The sequence below is a fragment of the Eublepharis macularius genome, chromosome 7 (assembly GCF_028583425.1).
Source record: "Eublepharis macularius isolate TG4126 chromosome 7, MPM_Emac_v1.0, whole genome shotgun sequence".
Taxonomy (NCBI): domain Eukaryota; kingdom Metazoa; phylum Chordata; class Lepidosauria; order Squamata; family Eublepharidae; genus Eublepharis; species Eublepharis macularius.
Window position 1 is genome coordinate 126,371,804 of NC_072796.1, and position 23,640 is coordinate 126,395,443.

The following is a 23,640-nucleotide window of genomic DNA, read 5'->3' on the forward strand; positions in this document are numbered from 1 at the left end:
GGACAGGATGGAATGAGTGAAAAACCAAAATCCTTCTTCCTTTCAGTGACATTTATTATATAAAGGTACGGTAAAGGTAGTCCCCTCTGCAAGCACCGAGTCATTACTGACCCATGGGGGGACGTCGCATCATGACATTTTCTTGATATACTTTTTGTTACGGGGTGGTTTGCCATTGCCTTACCCAGTCATCTACACTTTACCCCTGGGAAACTGGGTCCTCATTTTACCAACCTCAGAAGGATGGAAGGCTGAGTCAACCCTGAGCCGGCTATCTGAACCCGGCTTCTGCCAGAATCAAACTCAGGTCATGAGCAGAGCTTGGGCTGCAGTACTGCAGCTTACTACTCTGCGCCACGGGGCTCAGTCATTTATTATATATGACTATCAAATATGGTGATCCCCAACATAGCAGCCACCATTTTCTTTCCTGGTGCCCACACCTTTTTTTTCACAGCATCTCTTTCCCCAAAGCAAAGAACCCATCCTGGCTATTTTCCACCTAACTGGAGCAAGAGATGCTTCAGAAGAACCCAGGAGATATCACTTTTGTTTCTCCAAGAAGCAACCCATTCAGAAACAGCTGCCTCCAGCAAAGGAGGATGCTTAAATTGGAACCTCTCAATAATTTTTTATTGGTTCCAGCCCCGCTTGGCAGCTATTTTGTGGTTAGTCATGCCCTCAGTGCCCTGACCTGGATAGTTGTCAGATCTCAGAAGCTAAGCAGAGTTGGCCTTAGTTTGCAGTTGGATGGGAGACCTCAGGGCTGGATCTAGGGTTGCCAGCGCCCAGGGCAACCCTAGTCTGACCTCGCACATGCGCACAGCGCACGCGCACTCCCAGTGCAGTGTGATGATGTCATTTTGATGACATAATCATGCAGAGCGGCAGAGGCAGTGTGTGGGGCTGGGAAGCCACCTGCGCCATTCGCCTCCCCGCAGGTGAACGGCGCGGGAGGCCTCGCAGCCCCCCCCGCACTGCCTTTCGCCTGCCCCACGGGACAGGGGGCAGCCGGCTTGCCACGCAACCCGTCCTGCAGGGCAGGCAAAAGGCAGCGCGGGGGGCTGCGAGGCCGCCCGTGCCATATGCCTGCCCCACAGGACAGGGGGCAGCCGGCTGCCCCCTCTCCTGCGGGGCAGGTGAATGGCAAGGGCAGCTGCACTGGCCTTTGCCTGCCCTGCAGGACAGGGGGTGCACAGCAAGCCGGCCACCCCCTGTCCCATGGAACAGGTGAAAGGCAGCGCGGGGGGCTGTGAGGCTGCCCATGCTGCCACCTGCACGCTCCGGCAGCTGGCAGCTGCCCCCAGTGCCCCCTCCCTGGCGGCGCTGGGGGCAGACTACCCCCCTGCCCCCCCTCGATCCGGCCCTGGGAGACCTCCAACAAAGACTGGAGTTGCAGGAGCAGGCAATGGCAAACCACCTCTGTTGGACACTTGCCATGAAAACCCTGCCAGGGGTTGCCATAAGTCAGCTATGACATGAGGGCACTCTCTACCACCATGCCCCCAGCAGCCATTTGGTATTGACACCCATCCTTTCTTTCTTTACAGGCTCAGAAAGGTTAGGGACCCCAATCTAGAACATTTTTATCTCGCCCAACAACAACAACAACAACAACCAATTTATATACTGCCCTTCAGGACAACTTAATGCCCACTCAGAGCGGTTTACAAAGTATGCTATTATTATCCCCACAACAATAATCACCCTGTGAGGTGGGTGGGGCTGAGAGAGCTCCAAGAAGCTGTGACTGTCCCAAGGTCACCCAGCTGGCTTCAAGCGGAGGAGTGGGGAATCAAACCTGGCTCTCCAGATTAGAGTCCCGCGCTCTTAACCACTACACCAAACTGGCTCTCTCAAGGAGCTCAGTGAAGTGATTCTGCACAACTAATCCTGACAAAGGATCCCAATCAATCAATCAATCAATCAATCAATCAATCAATCAATCAATCAATCAATCAATCAATCAATCAATCAATCAATCAATCAATCAATCAATCAATCAATCAATCAATCCCTATATCTATATCTATATCTATATCTATATCTATATCTATATCTATGAGAACATATTATATTTCACATGACAAGCAGGAAGACGTCAAATAGCACTGTCCAATGTGCAGTCAATAGAGTGCACCAGTAGTGCCTTTTTATGTATCCGTATGTTTATGGATTAATTACATTTTTATCCCACTGTCTTTCAAGAAGCTGAGGGCTGCATACATGAGTTCCCCACCCCCAGACAGACACACATACAATTCTGTTATCATAACACCCCCGCAAAGTAGGTTATGTAACAGGCTCAAGGTCACATGAACTTATGAAGCTTCCGTGCACTAAATCAGACCTTTGGTTGTTGTGGATTTTCCGGGCTGTATAGCCGTGGTCTTGGCCAAGACCACGGCTATGCAGCCCGGAAAATCCACAACAACCATCGTTCTCCGGCCGTGAAAGCCTTCAACAATAAATCAGACCTTTGTCTTCTCCGACTGGCAGGGGCTGTGCAGGGTCTCAGATTGGGACCTTTCACATCACCTACTATATGAACATTAGCAGGAGGTGCCAGGGAGTGAATCTGGGACCTTACACCTGACAAGCAGACGATCTGCCACTGAGTCATGGTCCCTCCTTCCACACAGTGTGCTTTATGACAGACTGTAGATCTGAAAGATCTGGTCTAACAAGCTCAGTGATATGCTACACTTGCTCTTGGGGTGCGATAAGAGAAACTGTGTTGATGAGCTTGTCGTGCGCATGGGCTTGTCAGCAGGGAGAGACAGGCTACAGACTGCAAACAGAGATGATGCATGTTCTGTCTATACTGTATGTGTACATGGTCTGTCCACTAGATCTGTTGAATGTGCGTCGGCTGGGGACTGGGGCACACAAACCAAGTCCAACATTTCTCTTTCAACACTGTAGCCCCATACGCAGATCTGGATTTATGCACAAGCTAGGGGCCTCAAAGGCATCTAAGTTCTAAAATTTGCTAAATTACCCATTTTGAAACATAATGCTATGGGGGACTCTTAAATATATCATAGCTCAGGGCCTCAAGCACATCTTCATCCAGCCCTGCTTGTACACGTGACATTGAATGGAGTTGGGATCAGCCCCACCGGTCATGATGTCCACCTCTAAAATGGAGATCCAATTCTCCTTGTGTGGCTAGTTTCATTGCTACAAAGAAGTTCCGCTTAATGTAATTTATGGCTATGGCTTCCTATTCTCCCACAGCAGGGTGGACGCTTGCTTTCCTTCCTCCTTCTCACATCCTGACACACCACAAGACCCCAGTGTGATGGCACAGACAATTCCACACCAGAAGCAGAAAGTCCAAGTCTTGATTATCTCCGGCTGCTGCTTCTTTTTTTTAAAAAATGACCTACGGTGGAAGGTTTGGGACAGGGAAGTCATGTTTTTTTAAAAAAATCTGCTGCCCAGTTAGCCCTCAAAGTGTTGATTTAGGGTCTTTGTTTTTCATATTTACACATTTTCATATTGTCTTATAGCCCAGCCCGACAGGACAGCTGAAAACAAAGATTTCTACTAGAAACATAAAACTATTATGCTGGCCAACACATATTTTTGGTGCCACTGGCCCACTCGGAGCTGAGTGTCCCTCCCCGGGAGTCTCTCTATATGAGACATCTTAATACATGAGGATGCTCAAGTGAAGGGAGATGCAGTGTTAGCTGAGAAGCATAGTTTTAAAAGACAGAGCCAAAGGCGCTGTCAATTTCACCGCTCCACAGGAAAGTAGTTTAAAAAGACAGAGCCGGCAGAGGTCACTCCTCAGAGGGTTTCTTAATTTCATCTGCACCTCCCTGAAGGTTCTGTCAATTTCACCTCCCCTTTGGAAAGGCGAAGATGAAATTAATAAACCCTCTGAGGAGCGATCTCTGCTGGCTCTGTCTTATAAAACTATGCTTCCCGGCTAACATTGCATCTTCCTTCGACTGAATGTCCTCTTGTAAGATGTCTCGTGTAGAGTCACCAGGGCTTGGCAGTTCTTGTTCCTGCAGCCCTCACGGACAATGGGAAACACTCCCAGTAAGTTAAATGACTAGTCCACCCTTGTCAAAAAAGGATGATGTGCAGAGCATTCTTAAACAGACTTTACACCATCCTAAACTCATGGAGTAGACCTTTCTAAACCCATTAGATTTAGAAGGGTGCAAATCTGTTTAGGATTGCACTGTCAACTGCTTCCAAACGATTTTTTGTTAGACTTGAACAGCTGGGGTGTGCATAGCCTTGCTCGTGGAAAACAGAATGGGAAGTGAAGTATTTTAAGCAACACTTCATGTGAACATGCCCTGATAAGCTTTTGTTTTTTTCATTGCTTGCACTGCAAGCACAACTTCACATAATTTTGCAGCTGTTCTAAGAGTAGGCAGGCAGAGGCACAAATCCAGCTAAGCCCTGCTGATCAGTTGTGGCCAGCAAGCTGCAGTGCACATGAGCTGGGAACCTCCTAAAACCATTTCAAAGCTCTTACAAAATCTCCAGTACTTGTCATGTTTCTCAAAGCCTCAGGCATCCTAAAAGAAAATAGATTCTTCAGGGCTAACTCTTCACAGGGACAATTTTCTGTGTTCCTTCTCTTGCTCCTGCGAATGTGGAGACATTTGCAGCAGCAATGGAGTGTGTGTGTGTTATGTGCCATCAAGTCGCCTCTGACCTATGGCAACTCTACAAATGAAAGACCTCCAAAATGACCTATCATTAACAGACTGCAAACTGGAGGACGTGGCTTCTTTGATTGAATCAAGCCATCTCATGTTAGTTTTTCCTCTTTTCCTACTGCCTTCCGCTTTTCCTAGCATTATTGACTTTTCCAGACTATCTCGCCTTCTCATGATGTGACCAACGCATGATAGCATTAGTTTTGTCATTTTAGGTCTAGGGAGTATCAGTATGGTATTCCCCCCCCCCAACACCACACACAGTTTCTTGCCACCATCCCCCGTGGCCCTTTCCTTCCTCACTGGAGTTCTTTTTCAGACTTCAAACATGGTAATTGATAAATCGCTATATAGCTGTATGTCAATTACACTTTTTAAAAAGTAATTGACACATTGCTGTCTAGCAATATCTTAGTGGCATGTTTTTTAAAAACCCAAAGAAGCCAGGGCAGGGGCTGGTGGTGGGGATAACAGCAACAGTGGAGTGAGACAGGGAAAATGGTGCAGATGTAGTCAGGAGCTGCAAAAACGCACACTTTCCTGTCCACACAGTGTACAAAGGGCTTTTATGTGATCTCTCACCCAGTTTGAGAAAGATTACAGTAAACTCAGGAGGGAAACACAAAAGCAGAATGCAAAGAGGAAAACACAGCGCGGATGCTCCTGGAATCAGTGCTGCAGGAAAGAAGCCAAGGAACAGCCAACGTTTGTGTGGAAACAGTCTAGCAGGTACTTCCAGACAGCTGTATTGAATCCAGAATAGGGAACTCATGGTTCACCCAAGGACTCCTACAATGACCCTGACCTAGGGGTTCCAGCCTCCAGGTAGGTCCTGGAGATCTTCTGGAATCACAACTGATCTCTAGACTACAAAGCCTGGAGAAAAGGGCTTATTTGGAGGGTGAACTCTATGGAATTATATCTCACTGAGGGCCCTGCCCTCCCCAGTTTGCATCCCCAACATCTCTAGGAATTTCCCATGCTGGAATTGGTAACCTTACCCTGATCCTGAATTTAACCTGAGTCATCTGTGGCCTTTAGCCCACACATCTTGGCCAGACTTGATTTGTCTGGATGAAGCTGACTTACTGACAGGTCTAATATTGTGGGACCTCAGCCTGGTGAGTCATGTGAGAAACAGCCTCTAGAAACAATATGACACGTCGATTCTAGAATGAATCATTTTTTAGAGGGGTTACAGAATTTAAACTGGAGAATATTCAGAGGAAGCAGGGAAGTGTACAGAAGGGGTCAGCCAAAGATAGGCTACGGTCCAGTACTGAACCACTCTTGGTCCATTCCTGGCGGGCCACCTACTGCCTTCTGGGTTACTGAGATTATCCCAAAGTATGTTGGACTTAGTAGACTTTGATCGAACCCTACAAAGAAGTGTATATGTTCTTAAGCAAAACCTCAGGATTGCTAAACACAGATTAGCTGTGCTTTAAGGGATTATAAATATGGACTTTTGCTTTGTTGATTTCAAAGACACCAGTAGGCCTCAGGAATTCTAACAAAAATGAAAAACAGACCATTCAAGACTCTGGTGCAAAGTGATTAGATTTGTTTGTTTCTATCTCATCTGTCCATGATAATTAACATCTGGGGACCCACAAGAACTTGTAAGGCAGGGGAAATCCCACTTGCCTCTCTAATCCCTCTTTTCTCCTGGTCCTCTCAGCCATCTTGTTACACGATCTTTCTTCCCCTGCCCCTTCCCCAAACATCTTCTTCCTCCCCACTTGTCTCTCCTGTCTGCCCTGTTCACTCCATTTCATTTCATCGTTGGGCTCCAGTTTGGATTGATAGGGCAACCCAAAAGATCTGTGACTGATTAGTGGTTTTTAAAGTCTCCCAACTAGAGATGGGCACAAACCGGAAAAAAACCCGAACTGTGCGGTTCGTGGTTCGTCACATTTCACGAACCACAAACCACAAACCATGAACTTTCACAAACCTGCCCCGGTTTGTGAACTGGTTCATTTGGTTCATGAAAACGTCACATCCAGGTCAGCAAATGGTCACTTCTGGGCCAGCAGAAGGCCACTTCTGGGTCGGAGAAGGTCTGCAGGAAGTTCATCCCCTGTTGCCTAGGAAACTGATTGATCGGTGCCAAGGTTTCTGCAGTGATGAACCAAAAAACGAACGAAACGAACCAGCCTAAAGTTCATGGTAGTTCATCAGAAATGGGTTCTGATGAACTGCCAGTTCACGAACCATGAACCAGCCCAGTTCATCATGAACTTTGGTTCATATTTTGGTTTGTGCTCATCTCTACTCCCAACATTTTCTTCTGTTCATATTTGTTTTCACATTTCTCCCAGGTTTGTAGAATCATGTACCTTATCCCTCCATGCTACCCCTCTGGATTTGTTTTATCCATGGCTATTAAATATGATAGTCAATTCATCTTACAGGGTAAAACTACAAAAAAACAAACATGGAATTTAAAAGCAAGAAAAGTCTCTAAAACAACAATTTAAAACAGCAGTTTAGGCACCAGCCTAAAACTGTAAAACAGTGACATGCAGGAAAAGTTAAAATTAATAAAAAAAGGCCTCAGTGCCAATAAAGTAAATAAAATCAACAGTAATAAACCAGCAATTAGCAATAAGATCAAGAGAAACCAACAGCAAGGATTAAAAATAGGCTTCCCCTTAAAATACTCCCCCCCAATAAAATAGCAAACTCATATTTTCTATCCAATGTGAGTTTGACGTAGGAACTGTGTCCAATTCTCTCCTCTCCTTCAGGATATGTGTTTAATGTAAGTGTTGGCAAACACTGTTTTTTTACCACTTGTTTACACTTCACATTTTCTGCCATATATTAAAAATCTACAGCTAAAAGAGGTATATGTGTGCATCAGTCTATAGCTGGCCTTTCCTGGAAATTTCCAAGATTGTACTAACCCAATTAAATCTGTCACTCTGCATTGATCATCAGTGTAGACAAAGATAGGGGGCGGGGGAGGGAACATCAAAGAACGTCAAGAGCAGTCTGAAAGAAAACTGTCCGTGTAAAAGTCTTGGTCAAATTACTGTGACACCAGCTTTCACTTTTCCTCATTCTCGCCCCTTCAGGCAAAATCATCTGTGAGGACAAACGGAATTCATACTGTAGATCAGCTTGGAAAGCCAAGTCCCTTATTAGCTCGGCAAAAATTGAGAAAGGCTCTATAAGGCTCCCTTTACTGTGCACATAAGGTAGTAATTCACACAAATTATTCCATGCCATCAGGGCAGAACAGCTAAGCAAACCCCGTATTAAAATACCACCTTCATTACGAATCAAGTTTTAGCCATTCTGAACACTGGAGGCACTGTTAGCGGAAGCAAAAGTGCCCTTTGGGAGCTGCATGCGTGTTTTGTTGTGTAGGGGAGGCAAGGGGCCAGGGCCGATTTAAGACTAGGTCTGTAGGCATGAGCTTGCTTCTGAGACTCCATCATCACAAGGTTGCCCCAGAACTTCTGGAAGCCCAGGCAAACAGGGAGCACCAAACACCATATTCCTGAAAAGTAGCCATGGTAGTTTCAATAATGATGATGATGATGATGACAACGACATTTGATTTATATACCATCCTTCAGGACAACTTAACGCCCACTCAGAGCGGTTTATCATCCAGTGAGGTGGGTGGGGCTGAGAGAGCTTGGAAAGAGCTGTGACTGACCCAGAGTCACCTAGCTGGCTTCAAGTTGAGGAGTGGGGAATCAAACCTGCCTCTCCAGATTAGAGTCCTGCCACTCTTAACCACGACACCAAACTGGCTCTCAAAAAGTCTGTGGCACCTTAAAGACTATCACATGTACTGAGTTATCATGCCTATGCTTTCATAGATTATTGGGAGGGGTGCGTGAATGTGCTTAGGGTGGGCAGTAAGACAACAGAGGCAAACTGTGCCCCTGACCTACAGGCCTGAGTGTATTTATTTTAGACAATGCATAAATTGCTTGCAAAATTGATCCCACTCTTTCCATGCTCATTCATTTCTCCAACACACACATACACACACACACACACACTTTAGGATGTCCAAAAAGGGCAGTCAGTGTCACATGTGATCCCATTTTATGCTGTTGGATTCTGCACTTTTGTTAAATTATAGCCATCATTTGCAGCTGTATTTTCCCCTGTGGATAGGACAGTCCATTTGTGAATGATCACAGCTCAACAAGAACATAGCAAGAGTCCAGTAGCCCCTATAAGACAAACAAAATTTGTGGTAGGGTATGAGCTTTCGTGAGTCACAGCTCACTTATTCAGATACCTGAAGATACCAGATACCCGAAGAAATGAGCTGTGACTCACAAAAGCTCATACTGGACTCTTGCTCTTTTATACCTGAAGATATGTCTGCCTCAATTGGTAACTGGCAAGAGAGCCAGTTTGGTGTAGTGGTTAAGAGTGCGGGACTCTAATCTGGAGAACTGGGTTTGATTCCTCACTCCTCCACTTGAAACCAGCTGGGTGACCTTGGGTCAGTCACAGCTTCTAGCTCTCTCAGCCCCACCCACCTCACAGGGTGTTTTGTTGTGGGGATAATAATGACATAGTTTGTAAACTGCTCTGAGTGGGTGTTAAGTCATCCTGAAGGGCAGTATATAAATTGAATGTTGTTGTTGTTATTATAGTCCAGATTTGCATTGTCTCTTGACCCAGTTCACATAGTAAAACATAGAAAAGAGCAAGAGTCCAGTAGCATCTATAAGATGAACAAAGTTTGTGGTAGGGTTTGAGCTTTCATGAGTTCAAGAAGTGAGCTGTGACTCATGAAAGCTCATACCCTTCCACAAATTTTGTTAGTCTTATAGGTGCTACTGGACTCTTTTCCACTGCTACAGACAGACTAACATGGCTACCCATCTTGGGCCAAATCCACACTCCTCAATTTTCCTGCCATTTATGCACTTCTCAGAGGGCTGTTCACGTACTCTTACCTCAATCCCACCATTCTTTTGTATCTGTTGCGCTGTGCCTCACACTTTCAAATGCTTCTCTTGCACAGTTCTCACCATGGATGTGAACAAATAGAAGCGGTTCACAAAGAGACTGCCCCCTCTTAACCACCCCACTTCCTTGTTTCTTGCCTTTCTGGAACACCGTCCCTCTTTGCAAAGCAATTCTTATGGTTCCAACTCTGTCCAAGGCATGCCCGCACCCCCGTCCTGTTTATTTTTTTAAAAAAAGGGGGGGCATTCATAGCGCTATTGCGCCATCCCGTTCATGAAGATCACCCACAAGTGGTTTAGGGCACTGTAAAATGCCAGTGGAGGCATCAGGAGGGGGGGGCGTCATTTTTATTTCAGTGAATTATGTTTTACTGCCGAAGGAGAGCCTAGGGAATTTCTGTGGCTGCAAAGGTTGACTCCTTCTAGTTTTTTTAAAAAAAATAAATATTGAAATTATCGGTATAGCGAAAAATCGCTATCCTATAATCATAATTGAGCGGTAACACAGTAGTATGTGGTAACTGGCCATGCGAACACTTCTGTTGCACCAATGTCCTGCAATGAGAAACAAAATCGTCTCCCTCGGAGCCATGGTGGTGACCAACATCCACCTCTAACACCCAACAAAGAGAGTTTGGATCGCCCCCACCTTAAATATCATTTCAAATTTGCCCACTAGAAAAATGGTCCAATGGATATCTAGAAAAATGGAAAAGAACAACATTGACCAATCACAGGCATCAAAGGGGGTGTGGCCTTGCCATAGCAATTGAGCGAAAAATCGCTATACTGGTAATCTGGTATTAAATTTTTTTTTTAAAGGTACACGATGTCATCATCAGCTATGGCAGATCTTAACCTGCCCTGTATTGCTCGATTCTCCCAGGGATGTGGACGAAGTATAGCGCGATGCTGCCGCAGTAAGAGAGGGGATGTGAACACAGACTGGGTCATTGCGGGATAGAATCCAGTGCAATTATTGCATATGAAAAGCAGAAGGTAGGGAAGTGTGGATTATCAAGAAGAACACAGTATATCCAGTGGGGTGTGGATGCAGCCAAAGTCAAGTTGTTGGTCTATCTATCTCAGAACGTTTTTCTCCATGGGACAACAAGTCTCCAGAGTCTTAGGCAGAGAAAAGCCTGTCATCATAACCTGCTATCTGTTAGATGCCAGAGACTGAACTGGGGCCTTCTCCATGCAAAGCCCATGCTCCATCCCTGCACCATGGCCCTTAGGCCATAACGGCACTCTGTTTTCTGCTTTAAATACAGTTTCGCTGTTGTTCAATGCGCACAGTCCACAGCCCCACCCGACTTTTAAAAACATGCTCAAGAAAAGAAAAACACACGGCGATGAGTATGAGCCCGGTGTGTTCGTACCGTAATCATAAATATTCTCTAGCCTTTAGGCAATCCTTGCATCGCGAAAAATCAGATAAACACAGCAGATGCTTGACCTGCAGAGAGGGTGCAAGAAAGCCGGTGAGCCTTTTAATTGCTAGTTTCCACCAAGGGTGCTCCCAGTTATTGTTTTCACAACAGGTGAAGAGTTTCACCCCCCCCCCCAACCAAGTCACTCACCTGCAGGCGGAACTCCTTGTAAAGCTCGGTCAGCTCAGGGAACAGTTCCAACCCTGGAGACAAGTTGGCTGCACTTCCAGAGCGGCTACAATGCTACATTTTGCAGTTTTGTTTCCTGGAGAAACAACGTGATTCTTTCCTCCGGGAGTAAGGGAGGCAGTGTAGTGGTTAGAGCGTCAGACTAGGATCTGGGAAACCCTGGTTCGAACCCTCACTCTGACATGGACGTCTGTGGGGTTACCTTGAGCCCGTCACAATCTCTCAACCCTCATAGGGTTGTTATGAGAAAATGGAGGAGGGGAGAATGATGTTCTAAACTGCTATGAGCCCCAATCAGAGAGAAATAAATGCAAAGTGCAAACGTCAAGTGAAAAGACGGTCATCTCTCTCTGCTTCTACATCATTTGATTGGTTCCTTAATGGCCTTGGGGAGCTCACTTTAATGGCAGCTGTCCCCTCCTGGGGGTGGCGTAATAAAACCAGCATGCTCTGTGCGTGCATGCGCCAAAGTAGACATCAGCAGCAACTCAGAGCTAAGTAACTCTTCCCTGTGAAATCGAATGCAAACACCGTGTGGCACACAGTTGCTATAGTGCAGGTCTCCCCACCTGTCAGTAGCCAGGGATGTGAGCCAGGGTGGGGAGACACACACCGTGCAATGGCATTGTGCCATGGGCTGTTTGTTTCAGAAGTTACGGAAAATAGATTAAGGAGAGGGAGGCAACCGTTTGGCTTTAAGCCTGGCTGAAGAGTTAATAAGAAGCGGTAAGAGAAATGGACTGAAGGCCTCTTTGGGTGAGTGGGGCATGCACAGAATGGGGAGGGGGAGAATGAGACCGCAGTAGCAAGTCCCCCAACACCTGTGTCTATGCACTGGTTCAAAATCAGTATCGACTACTCCAATGGGCAGTGGCTTTCCAGGGTCTCAGGCCGAGGTTTTTCATATCACCAGATGCCAGGGATAAAAACTGGGACCTTGTGTGCCAAGCAGATGCTCTACCACTCAGCCAAGCCCCACTCTGAAAATTGGGAGCTTGAAGCTTCTGACACTTTGGAGAAAAGGAGAACGCAAAACTTGTGCGTGGAATACTTGAATGGTGTTTTATGAGTAATGCAAACACCTGTTTGGCAAAACACCAGCTGGAAGGAATTTACGGGATGTCACAACTCATCTGGGGGAAGGTGGCGTGGCATAGCCTGCTCTCATCAGATCTCAGAAGCTAAGAAGGGTCAGTGCCAGTCAGGGATTGGATGGGATACCGCTGGGTTTGCATTGCAAAGGAAGGCACTGGCAAACCGCCTCTGCTCCTCACTTGCCTTGAAAGCTCTTTGCTAGAGTTGTCATATGTTGGTTGCAACTTGATGACACGTATTTACAGCTGATCTGTGGTAATGGAGAAACCTCCCCACCATAAACCAGTGTTTGTCAGTTTGACTCAGATCCCTTGCCCAGAGTTCTGACTTACCCTAGTCTTGTTTCCAAAACTGAATCAATGCATTAAGAATCCTTCATTTTTAAATATTCAGATTTTGAACAGAACATTGTGTATGTAATTGGCAACATCATTCAGTTCTTAAAATGCATTTGTATCTTTCGCCTCCGCTGCACTACCAATAAAGTACTATCTTCAGGGCTTTTTTCAGCTGGAATGTGGTGGAACGGAGTTCTGGCACCTCTTGAAAATGGTCACATGGCCAGTGGCCCCGCCCCCTGATCTCCAGACAGAGGGGAGTTTAGATCGCCCTCCGCGCCATGGCAACCCTCTGAGTTCCACCACCTCTTTTCCCAGAAAAAAGCCCTATCTTCATGAGACTGTATCAAGCTTTTCTTGTAATGTGTTTTACCAATGCTGATTAATTGATGTTCACATCCGTAAAACAACACACAAAAGTATCCTGATGTGACTGTATGCACATAAGGATTGCTTATTTGCATGTTTTATGAATGCACATCACTGACACAGAAGGGAAAAAAAGACAGACATGAACTGAAGACAATTCTGGCTGCGAGGGGCAAAAGGTGGAGAAACAAATTTGTGCCTTCTTGGGTGCCATGGTCTTCAAAGAAGTCACAAATTGAGACAGGGCCTTTTCTGTGGTGGTACCCCAAGCAGATCCCTTTTCTACTGACCTTTAGGTGCTAGGTGAAGATCACCTTAATCACCTGAGCTTTTAATAAATTAATTTGTTAAAATACTATTTTAAGGGCATTGATTTTTGTCACTGTCCGTTTCCATGGGCAACGTTGTTTGTTTTTATTTGTTAGCTGCCTGGCAAGTTTTCTAAACGGAAAGGTGGGATATAAAACAAAATAAAGAAACGTGATTCAGGGATGGTGGTGGTCAAGAATCTGAGCAGGGTTGTCTTTTGGTGTTAGCCACGTGTCAAAGGTAACATTTAGCCTTACTGTTAGGTAAACCAGGATTCCTCTTCTCTGGAGTGTGTGTCAAATAAAATTCTCCATGGAATGGAAAAGGGGAGAAAAATGAAAGCAATAAGTAAGATTTTTTTCCAAATCATAAAGGTTTCTGAATGTACCTGTACTTTGTGTTCTGTTCTCCTGTAACAACATTCCTAACATTTCAAGGATTATCTGGAGTCCGCGGCTGGCCTTACCCTCTTGCAAAATTTGTTTTTAATAACTGTGAGTTCTGGGTTGCTTGTAAATGATTTCACCATGTCAGGACAGACAATCATCTACAGGTGACATTTAACTGATGGGGTCGGGTTTCTTAAGAACAGGAAACCAGTAACAGGTGACTTAGGGCCAAAGTAGACATGACGGCACCCTTGTATCTGCCATGGGGATACCACTGCCATTTTAAAATGATTTAAAAATGCCACGAGGGCCTGATCCTGATCGGGCCCACAATATTGCAGACTGAGGCCCTCTTGTTCCCTCTTCCACACCTTTTCAAAAAAGCTGGTGGGCGGGAGGCAGATATTTTGGCACTTGAAAAGGTGTGTGAGAGAGGAAACAAGAGTGTCCCAGTCCACCGTGCTGTGGGCCTGATCAGGATTTGGCCCTTGTAACTATTAAAATCAAATTAAATTGGCGATGTCCCAATGGCAGACACAAGGATGCTGTTACATCTAGTTTGGCCCTTAGAGCATGTCCAGTGATATTTCATTCCAAAATGGAGGGAGGGGAGAGGCAGTCAATTGATCTGTTGTCAACAGTCATAGACTCCTCCCTTGAACTATATCTGCAGATGCTCTTGACTGTAGTGTGATGTTCTTACAGTGCAATTCCGTGCAGAGTTGCTCCTATCTATGTCATGAGTTTAGAATGCATGATAGGATTACACTTTGGCATAACGTCAAGATGGGTTACCGTGTTTGTCTGTCTGTAGCAGTAGAAAAGAGCAAGAATCCAGTAGCACCTATAAGTAGTAGTAGTAGTAGTAGTAGTAGTAGTAGTAGTAGTAGTAGTAGTAGTAACAGCAACAACATTTGATTTATATATGGCCCTTCAGGACAACTTAACACTCAGTCAGAGCAGTTTACCAAGTAAGTTATTATTATCCCTACAACAATCACCTTGTAAGGCGGGTGGGGCTGAGAGAGCTCTGGAGAGCTGTGACTGACCCAAGGTCACTCAGCTGGCTTCAGGTGGAGGAGTGGGGAATCAGTTTGGTGTAGTGGTTTGGTGTAGTGGTTAAGAGCACGGGACTGTAATCTGGAGTGCCGGGTTTGATTCCTCACTCCTTCAGTTGAAGCCAGCTGGGTGACCTTGGGCTAGTCACGGTTCTCCGCAGCTCTCTCAGCCCTACCCACCTCACAGGGTGTTTTGTTGTGGGGATAATAATGGCATACTTTGTAAACTGCTCTGAGTAGGCATTAAGTTGTCCTGAAGGGTGGTATATAAATCAAATGTTGTTGTTGTTGTTGTTAAACCTGGTTCTGCAGATTAGGGTCCTGGCACTGTTAATCACTACACCAAACTGGTTCTCAGTTTGAGCTTTCGTGAGTGAGAAGTATCACTCACAAAAGCATATACCCTACCACAAATTTTGTTAGTCTTATAGGTGCTACTGGACTCTTGCTCTTTTCTACTTTGGTATAAGTGGAACTCGGCATCTCCACAATCCCGTCTCGTCAGTCTCACCTTTGTTGAACACAATAGTCATTCCGTTTTTCAGAAGGCAAGCCTGCCCTAGAAGAATTTGTAACCAGGACTCCCGCCACACAACCTCCTCTGGGCCATTAGTACTCACAGGAATTCTGTGCTGGCTATCCTGTCATTCCCTCCTGAGGCCAGAGAGTCAGGAGGTGATGGGCTGAATTCCTGTTTGCTGTGCCAGAGTCTCTCTATACGATACTTCTTTCACGAGGATGCTCAAGTGAAAGGAGTTGTAATGATAGCAGGGATGTGTAGTTTAAAAAGACGAAACAGAAGGTTCTGTCCATTCCCCCTCTCCACATGAGGGTAGTTTAAAAAGACAGCTGGCATGGCAGAGATGCTCCTCAGAGGGTTTGTTAATTAGATACAATTAACAAACCCTTTGAGGAGCGATGGAGCTCTGTCTTTTCAAGCTACCCTCCTGTGGAGAGGGGAAATGGACAGAACCTTCGGCTTTTAAACTATGACTCCTGGCTATGACTGTGTTTCCCTTCACGTGAGTGTCTTCGTGAAAGAAGTATCGTATAGAGAGACTCTTAGGTTCTGGTCTGGCCAGACACAGCATCCTACTGTTTTACAGCCAATCCCTCCCAGCGCTGGTAAAGAGGCAAAGTCCCTCGGTCAACCAGCTGCAGTTGGTTGGTTTGAGTTTCTCTTAGCACCGGCATTTGGGCTGCTGAAGGTAAGCCCCTCACCTGCTGTGGTCAGGCCGTCTGCTATGCTTTGCACAATAAGAAACGTGTATGAATGAGACTGCTAATTACTGAGGGATTTACTTAACTATGAGGTACAGGCAACTGTAGTTTAGCTGTGCTGTCTTTGAAGAACCACCTCCCGTTCCATCTTTAACTGGGAATGGAGGGGGCAGTTCTTAGAGGATACAGCAGTCACACATTCTTATGGGGAGTCCCGGAGATGAAAATGTGAGCGTAGCAATGCAAGCAGGGGGGAAAGCTGGTGAGGAAGTTTAGACAGTCCATCCCTGCTTTGTCTAGAGCATTACCCACGCTTGAATAAAGGCCACAGTTGTAAAGCTGAGAGCAACATTTGCATTCCTTCAAGCCTGAATCCGATATCCATGTAGCCTGCAGATTAAATATTTTCATACGGGCATGAGTAGTTCCTAACCCTGATTTGCATACGAGCAGACAACACATGTACACTCATGTGCTTGACATTAAGTGCTGTGTCTCTCACTGATTTCCAGCAGAAGCTAAGATTTGAGATAGTAGCAGATTGCATCTTCCTTGTAACAGAATGAGCTATATTTCCTGTTTCCTTATCATTAGTTCAACTGTGTTGATTTTTGGCTTGGGGGGGGTTGCCTAATTGGTCACAGGTCAAGTGAGTGCAAGGAGGTAATTAGCTGCTGTCACTGCTCAGAAACTAGATGTTTCAATCTGATGTATCAATCCCCTTCTCCAAAGAGATCATAATTTACTTAAATGATTCTGGGAATGTTCCAGAGATAAGGATTTGATTTGCTTGCTATTCTAAATGAAGGTTGGAGAACAGATAGCCTTCCCAGCTGAGAAGGACACTGAGGCCAGCTGATCAACAGAAGGATCATAGGTCAGTGGAAGAGAATATGTTTTGCACAGATAGCATGCATCCCGTGGCGTATCTGGTTGACAAATTTTCAAGCAGCAGGGCTGGAGAAAGCTTTACCTGATAGCTTGAGAGCTCCTGCCTGTTGCAGGAGACAGAATGAGTATTATTTTGTTTTTTGGTTTCAGGAAATATCCAAGCCACACATTTTTCCTAGAGATTGCCAACTGCCTGAAGGAAAAAATGGCCTGTGCCTTTAATACAATCTTACCAGATGATGTTATTGACCTGCAGGCCCTGAAAACTTTCAGCTTCCAATTTCTGCACAGTCAGCCTCTATTAAAGGGACAGGACTTTCCCCCGCCCCGCCCCCCCTTCGCAGGCTTGTTGGCAGCCCCAGTTCTGCCCAAATGGCACCCCCCAGTGTTCCCGCTAATGCGAGCACGTGAGCAATCGCTCACAGATTCTGACTCCTCCGCTCACAGCTTCTCAGATGTAGCTCACAGATACTAACCCTCAGGTGGCCCCGTCCTCCCAGTCAGCCAGCATCTGCAGGTGGGCCCTATAGGGATGGAACAGGGATGGAGCCTCCTCCCTTCCTGGATGTGGCTGGTTTGGCCCCCAGGGTGGTGCCAGAGAACACCTCCAGCCACTGCTGGCTCTCTAGCTGGGGAACAGAGCAGAGTTGAGTAATCGGGTCTGGCCTGACCCATGAAGCCTGAAATCGCTAAGATCCCCTCAGCCCCAGAGAGCTGAGGAGAGGAGGTAGCGTCTCAGCTGCCACCATGGTGAAGGCATCATTTAACTTGGCCTTAGTGCAGAAGGAGGCTGAAGAAGTAAGCATTGACTCACAAAAGCACATCTTGAAATAAACGTGCTAGTCTTTAAGGTGCCATTGTGTGTCTGCTTAATTTTGTAGCAACAGACTAATACAACTACCCCTTTGTAATCAGCATGGACATATCCATTTTTATACAGAAGTATACTCTGATTTTTGTGGCCTTTTCACCTAATGGCTTTTATCGTTAAATTGTTTTGATTGTAATCAAAACAATTTGATTGTAATGTTTTTTTAAAGGAGGTGCTCTAAAAACTTTAATAAAAGTTGTTGTTTCGGCTCACAAAGTAGATTTTTAGCTCACAACACTGCAGAGCTTAGAGGGAACATTGCACTCCCCCCCCTCCCCAGAGCTGGGCAGCAAAGCAATAAAACAACATAAAGCAAAAATTTAAAGGCTCCAATCGAAGCGTATTGTTTGACCAAAGAAACAATCACTGTAAGGGGAGGGGGTGGGAATCAATAAAATATTAAAACCTAAAAATATTCCTTCAGGTATCTGAAAAAGAAAGCCATGACTCTGAAAAGCTCATACCCTGAAAGTCCTGCTGGTCTCTAAGGTGCCACTGGCTGGACTCCAATCCTGCAGTTCTACTGCAGACCAAACTGGCTACCTTCCAGAAACTAGAAATATTCCTTAAACCCCCGGCTTTGTGAATGAGTCCCTGATTGGTCGATTGTTGCATCCTGACCCTTGTTCTTGGGAAAGAAGAAAGATTGGCAGGCCAGGTCAATGGATGTATGTGTCGTGTTCCCTTTCGCTTGTAAATCAGGATTAGGGTATTCATTCACTTCCGGTTTCTGCTGTTAGGTTCATGCTGCAGGGATGGGTGTGTTCAAAACAACATTATTAAAAAAGAGATCCAAGGATGGGAGCAACTGATTTCAGAACAAAGGAGCTCATGCAGTACAGTTCCAACTAACTAAGCAGGGACTCTACCCCTTGCCGGCTTGCCAACCTTCAGGTGGGGCCTGTAGTTCTCCCAGAATTTACAACTGAACTCCAGATTACAGAGATTTGTTCCCTCAGAGAAAAATTGCAGCTTTGTAGGGTGGCATCTACGGCATATCCCCGCTGAACATCTTCTCCTCCCCAAACTCTGTCGTTTCCTGACACCATTGCCAAATCTCCAGAAATTTTCCAAGCTAGAGGTGGCCTTGAGGCTAAACCAGCTCACACCAGTATCAATCGGGGAGAAGACCGTTCCTATGTAATGTATACAATAAATATGCCACCTACACGGACCAATCAGAGACTCAGCAGGAGCCGTAAGAATGGCTTCTTGCTTGGTGAACTAATGCTCCGGTGTGGCTGGGCCTGGTTTAAAGAGGAATAAGTGCTTGCTTGCTTATAATGCTGAGATAAACAAAGACAAGATGGAGACAAATGACATCGTTGTCAGCTTGCCAGGTGAGGACAGGAAGGAGGCTGGGGGGGGAGGAATCTGGGGGAGGCCTGAGTTGGTGAGGCACTGCCCCATTCACCCTAATGGACCAACCTCTACCTGACACTGGAAATCCCCTCTCTCCAATCTAATGGTTGAAGTGCATGAATGGAGCATCCTTATGCCATTGAATAATGTGGTATTTGTGACTGAATCACTATCTCCACTGGGGTGTAGTAGTTAAGAGTATTGCACTAGGCCCAGTGAGAGACCTGGGTGGAAATCTTCCCTATGCAATGAAGCTCACCAGCTGCTCTTGGGTCAGTCACTGTCTCCTGGCTGCCGCCGCCGCCTCTTCTTCTTCTTCTTCTTCTTCTTCTTCTTCTTCATTTATAACCCACTTTTCTCACTGAGACTCAAGATGGATTACAAAATACGAAAAGCAATTCAGTCAGATAGCAAAGGCCTCCAATAAACGGTTGTTGTGAGGCTGAAGTAAAGTAGGGAGAAACTCTGAGACAGGGTGTGGTAAAAATCTTCCAGGTAGCTTGTAAGGGAGTCTTTGCATTCTATAAACAATTTTCACCTGAGTGAATAGGCCTTTTTCATGCCTTTTTAAAAAATATATTTTCATCATGAATAGTTTCTGTCTGGTATATCTTTCATAGGACCCCCAACTTGTGACAGATGTAATTATCTTTCCACTGCAGTCTGGAGAGGAGAGAAGAACCGAAAGGGGAATTGCAGTTGATTTGCAGTTGCCGCTACACGCTCTGCAAAGGGCATATTCAAACACATCCCACGCAGCTTACAACAGAGAAATCACGCACAAAAATAAGTGCGAAATACACAATGCTGAAATGAAAAGTTGGCAATGGAGATGCAAACAATAGTCTAGACGCTGGATTAGGTAATTAACAGCATATATAATTTATCTTATTCAAGTGTGCAGCCTGCAACGAAGAACCCGGCAGAAAAGACGCCAAGCCAGGCCCCTCATGAAGTGAGCTCTGACTCATGAAAGCTCAGGCTAGAATAAATGTTGTTAGTCTTTATGGTGCCGCTAGACTTCTCTTTCATTTGGCCATACCAGACTCAAGGCAGCCCCACTGGATTGATTATTCTTTGTAAAGACATGCTGAGGAGTCAAAGCAGAGATGAGCAGAGAATCGAGAGCGTCCACGTGGCTCCCCTGACCAAAACAGGCTGATCATTCCATGAATCTGGACAATGTACCATGATGCAATTTACAGCCCTGGTCAGCAATTGTATTCTCTGCAAGACCACTTTGAGAGTAAAGTTAGAGTGGGGGGCAGAGAAGCCAGCTCTCAGTTCCCAGAGTAGTTTCCCCCTGTCTACATCAAGTTCTGTATATGCACATTCCATTCCCCCCACACCTTTCATTTCCTCCCAGACTACATGCGATCGGGAGGACCAAATCTACTGGATATTAGCTTGTGGGCTTCCATCTGCTGAACTCTAATCTCATTGCCTCCATTTGAAAATTCTTTGGTTTTCATTTATTTTGCAAGCATGTTGGGCTGGAAAAGGAAGAGAGTGTGAGAGATGCGATTCAAATAAACTACCCAACAAGCAAAACAACAAACTCTGTCTAGGGCTGGGATTCAGTATTTGGCTCTTTCAGAGGCACCATCTGCAAGCCACAGGCTATGAGCCCTTTGGCTAGTGTCCAAGGGCTCCTTATTCTGGCCACGCCCAAGCTTTATAGTAACTGTACCTCGCTGAACTTTAAAGCAAAACATCCTTCTTTGATCCTACATGTATAAATCTCACAATCTGTACACAGGGCATGCATTGAAAAGCTGTGATGGACTCAGGATTCAAATCCCCTTAAATTCTGTGGGTAGGCTTTAGTAAACTATACCTTCTTACTCTCAGTTTTGTTTTTCCAGAGTTGCCATTTTTACTGATAGATGTTCTGTACATCAACAGCTGCCCCTTTATATCCACATAGAAATTAAGTTAGCACATCTAAGAGTGGCTAAAAGTTCTAGTCTTATCTCAGTTCCAATTACTTCAAAGCAAATGCTAGAGACAAACAGTGACATCTAGTGACAGAACATGGTATTATACAACACATCGTAGCAGTGCAAACCAAGCAGAGTTAGACTTTTCTCAGGGTCAAACTAGACGTGATGGCATCCAAGTGGTTGCCAGGATGACACCGCTTCCATTTTAAAGTAATTTAAAAATGCTGCGAGGGCCCAATCTTGATCCAGCCTGCTGCATGGAGCTCTTGTCCCTCACCCCCATACCTTTTCAAATGCTGAGTGGTGATGGTGGTGTGACAGTTTTGGCGCTTGCAAAGATGTGTATGTAGGGGGTGGGAAACAAGAGCACTTCAGTCTGCTGCACCACAAGCCCAATCAGGATTGGGCTCTCCCAACATTTTAAAATGACTTTAAAATGGAGGGGCATCCTGATGGCAGCCACGAATATGCTGTGGCCCTCAGCCAACTGACTCCAATGAACTTAGAAGGGCGTAAGATCTCTTTAGGATTGCATTGTAGCCCTTCTCTTGTCAAAGAAAATGTCAGGATTGAAGTTTATCCAACTGGAGCCTCTGAGAGGGGTAGAGTCAGGTGGAAAGAAATCTAGATGCCGGTTGTTCTCTGGGCCAGGGAGTCAGGACTGGATCTAGGGTTGCCAGTGCCTGGTGCAACCCTTGCTCGGTCCTCCTCACACGCGCAGTGCATGCACGCTCCCAGCGCTGCATGATGATGTCACTTCCGTGACATCATCACACAGGGGTGGGAGGCGTGTCACCTGTGTGGCAAGCCGACCGCCCAAGCACCTGGTGCGCCGCAGAGCTGGCGGCAGTGGCAAGGGTGTGCGCTGGGGTGGCTGGCTTGCCACGCGGGTGGCTGAGCACAGGGCTAGGAGGCCCTGCGCGTATAGCAAACCAGCCGCCCCATCAGCAGGGCAGGCAAGGGCCCCCCAACCCTGCACTCAGCCTGCTGTGTGGCAAGCCTCAGCGTGCTCCCGGTGGCTGGCAGCCGCGCCCAGCGCCCCCTCTTTGGTGTCACTGGGGGCAGGCTACCCCCCCTGCCCCCCCTCAATCTGGCCCTGCAAGGAGTCAGTGGTTCCTTTACTGAGGGAGAAGGTACGAGTATGTGTGATGTTGGGTCACACTATATGTCATGGATCAGCCAGGGCTGAGTGATAGTGAGGACTCCTCAGGGGAAGAGGAGCTCCGTGCAGCCAGCCTTGAATGGCCAGAAGCTAAGGACTCCTCAGGAGAAGGGGAGCTAACAGAAGCTGACCAGCAGGGAATGCCTGCTGATCAGCCAGCACCACCAACAGCTGAGGCAGGACCAAACCCCTCTAGCTCTGCCCCAGCAGGTGAAACCCAGTTAGCCGACCCCAGCCCTCCAGGTTCACCTCCACCCTTTGAGCGCCGTAGACGGAAGCTGAGAACTGGACTGCAGGCAAGGAGGCAAAGTGCATGCCCTCTGGCCAGATGCCAGCTGCTCGTTGAGAGTGATGAGGAGTGAGCACAGGATAGCTCCCAAGCAGCAGGCTGCAAGCCCAGCCTGTCTATAAAGCCCAGCCACAGAAGACCAGGAAGCAACATGTCAGAATCCTATTCCTGCTGTGACTGCTGTGCTGAACCGTGCCCTCCCTTGCCTTGCCGTGTGACCTCTGGACCATGCCTTGACTCTGTTTCTGGATAGCCCTTGCTCTGACTGGTAACTGACCTATGGACCTCTTGACTTGGCTTTCGGATTCTGGACCTTGGACTTGAAACTCTCACCTGGCTTTGAACTCGTGCACCGACCTTGGACCGAACTCCGACTCTCCTGCCTGTGCTGACCCAGCCCACGACACTGTGTCTCAGTCTAATCCAGAGTTGTCGGCCCCCCAGTAGGGGTGGGTAATCCCCCACTCCCAGACTACTCCCCCTGCCACTACTCACTTGGCCAGCGGGGGAACAGGCCAACGACATCACTCCCAGGAGTGATGTCATTGCACATGCTCCAGGAGTGCTCCTGGGCTTTGCGCAAGGCTGATTTGTCGCATTTGTGGGCCAAAATCAGCCCAACACAAAGCCCAGGAGCACTCCTGTGAGATGATGTCACTCCCGAAAGTGATGTCATTGTGCCGTGCCAGGAGCAGGACATCTAATACGTAAGTGCTGGGTCCCCCCTCCTGCCGGGAGGGCAAGGAGACCTGGCAGCCCTAGTCTAAACTATCTCAAAGGATTGCTGTGAGAAAAACGGGAAACTACGTACCGTGATCTGAGCTTCTTGAAGGAAGGGTGGGATATAAAAGTCAGGAAAGGGATAGAAAACTATTAGTGTACATGGAGATAGCCTCTTTTTGGTAACAGCAGGTCATGTGATTTGTGCTCATATAACATTTGGATCGGGTGGGTCTGGAGGAGACCATGAGTGGAGGCCCGAAGGAATGATTCCGCACACGTTGGATAATGCACTTCCAATCTTCTTTAGAGATCATTTAGAACTGAATTTTTCGTGTGTGAAACAAAAAATCCACTT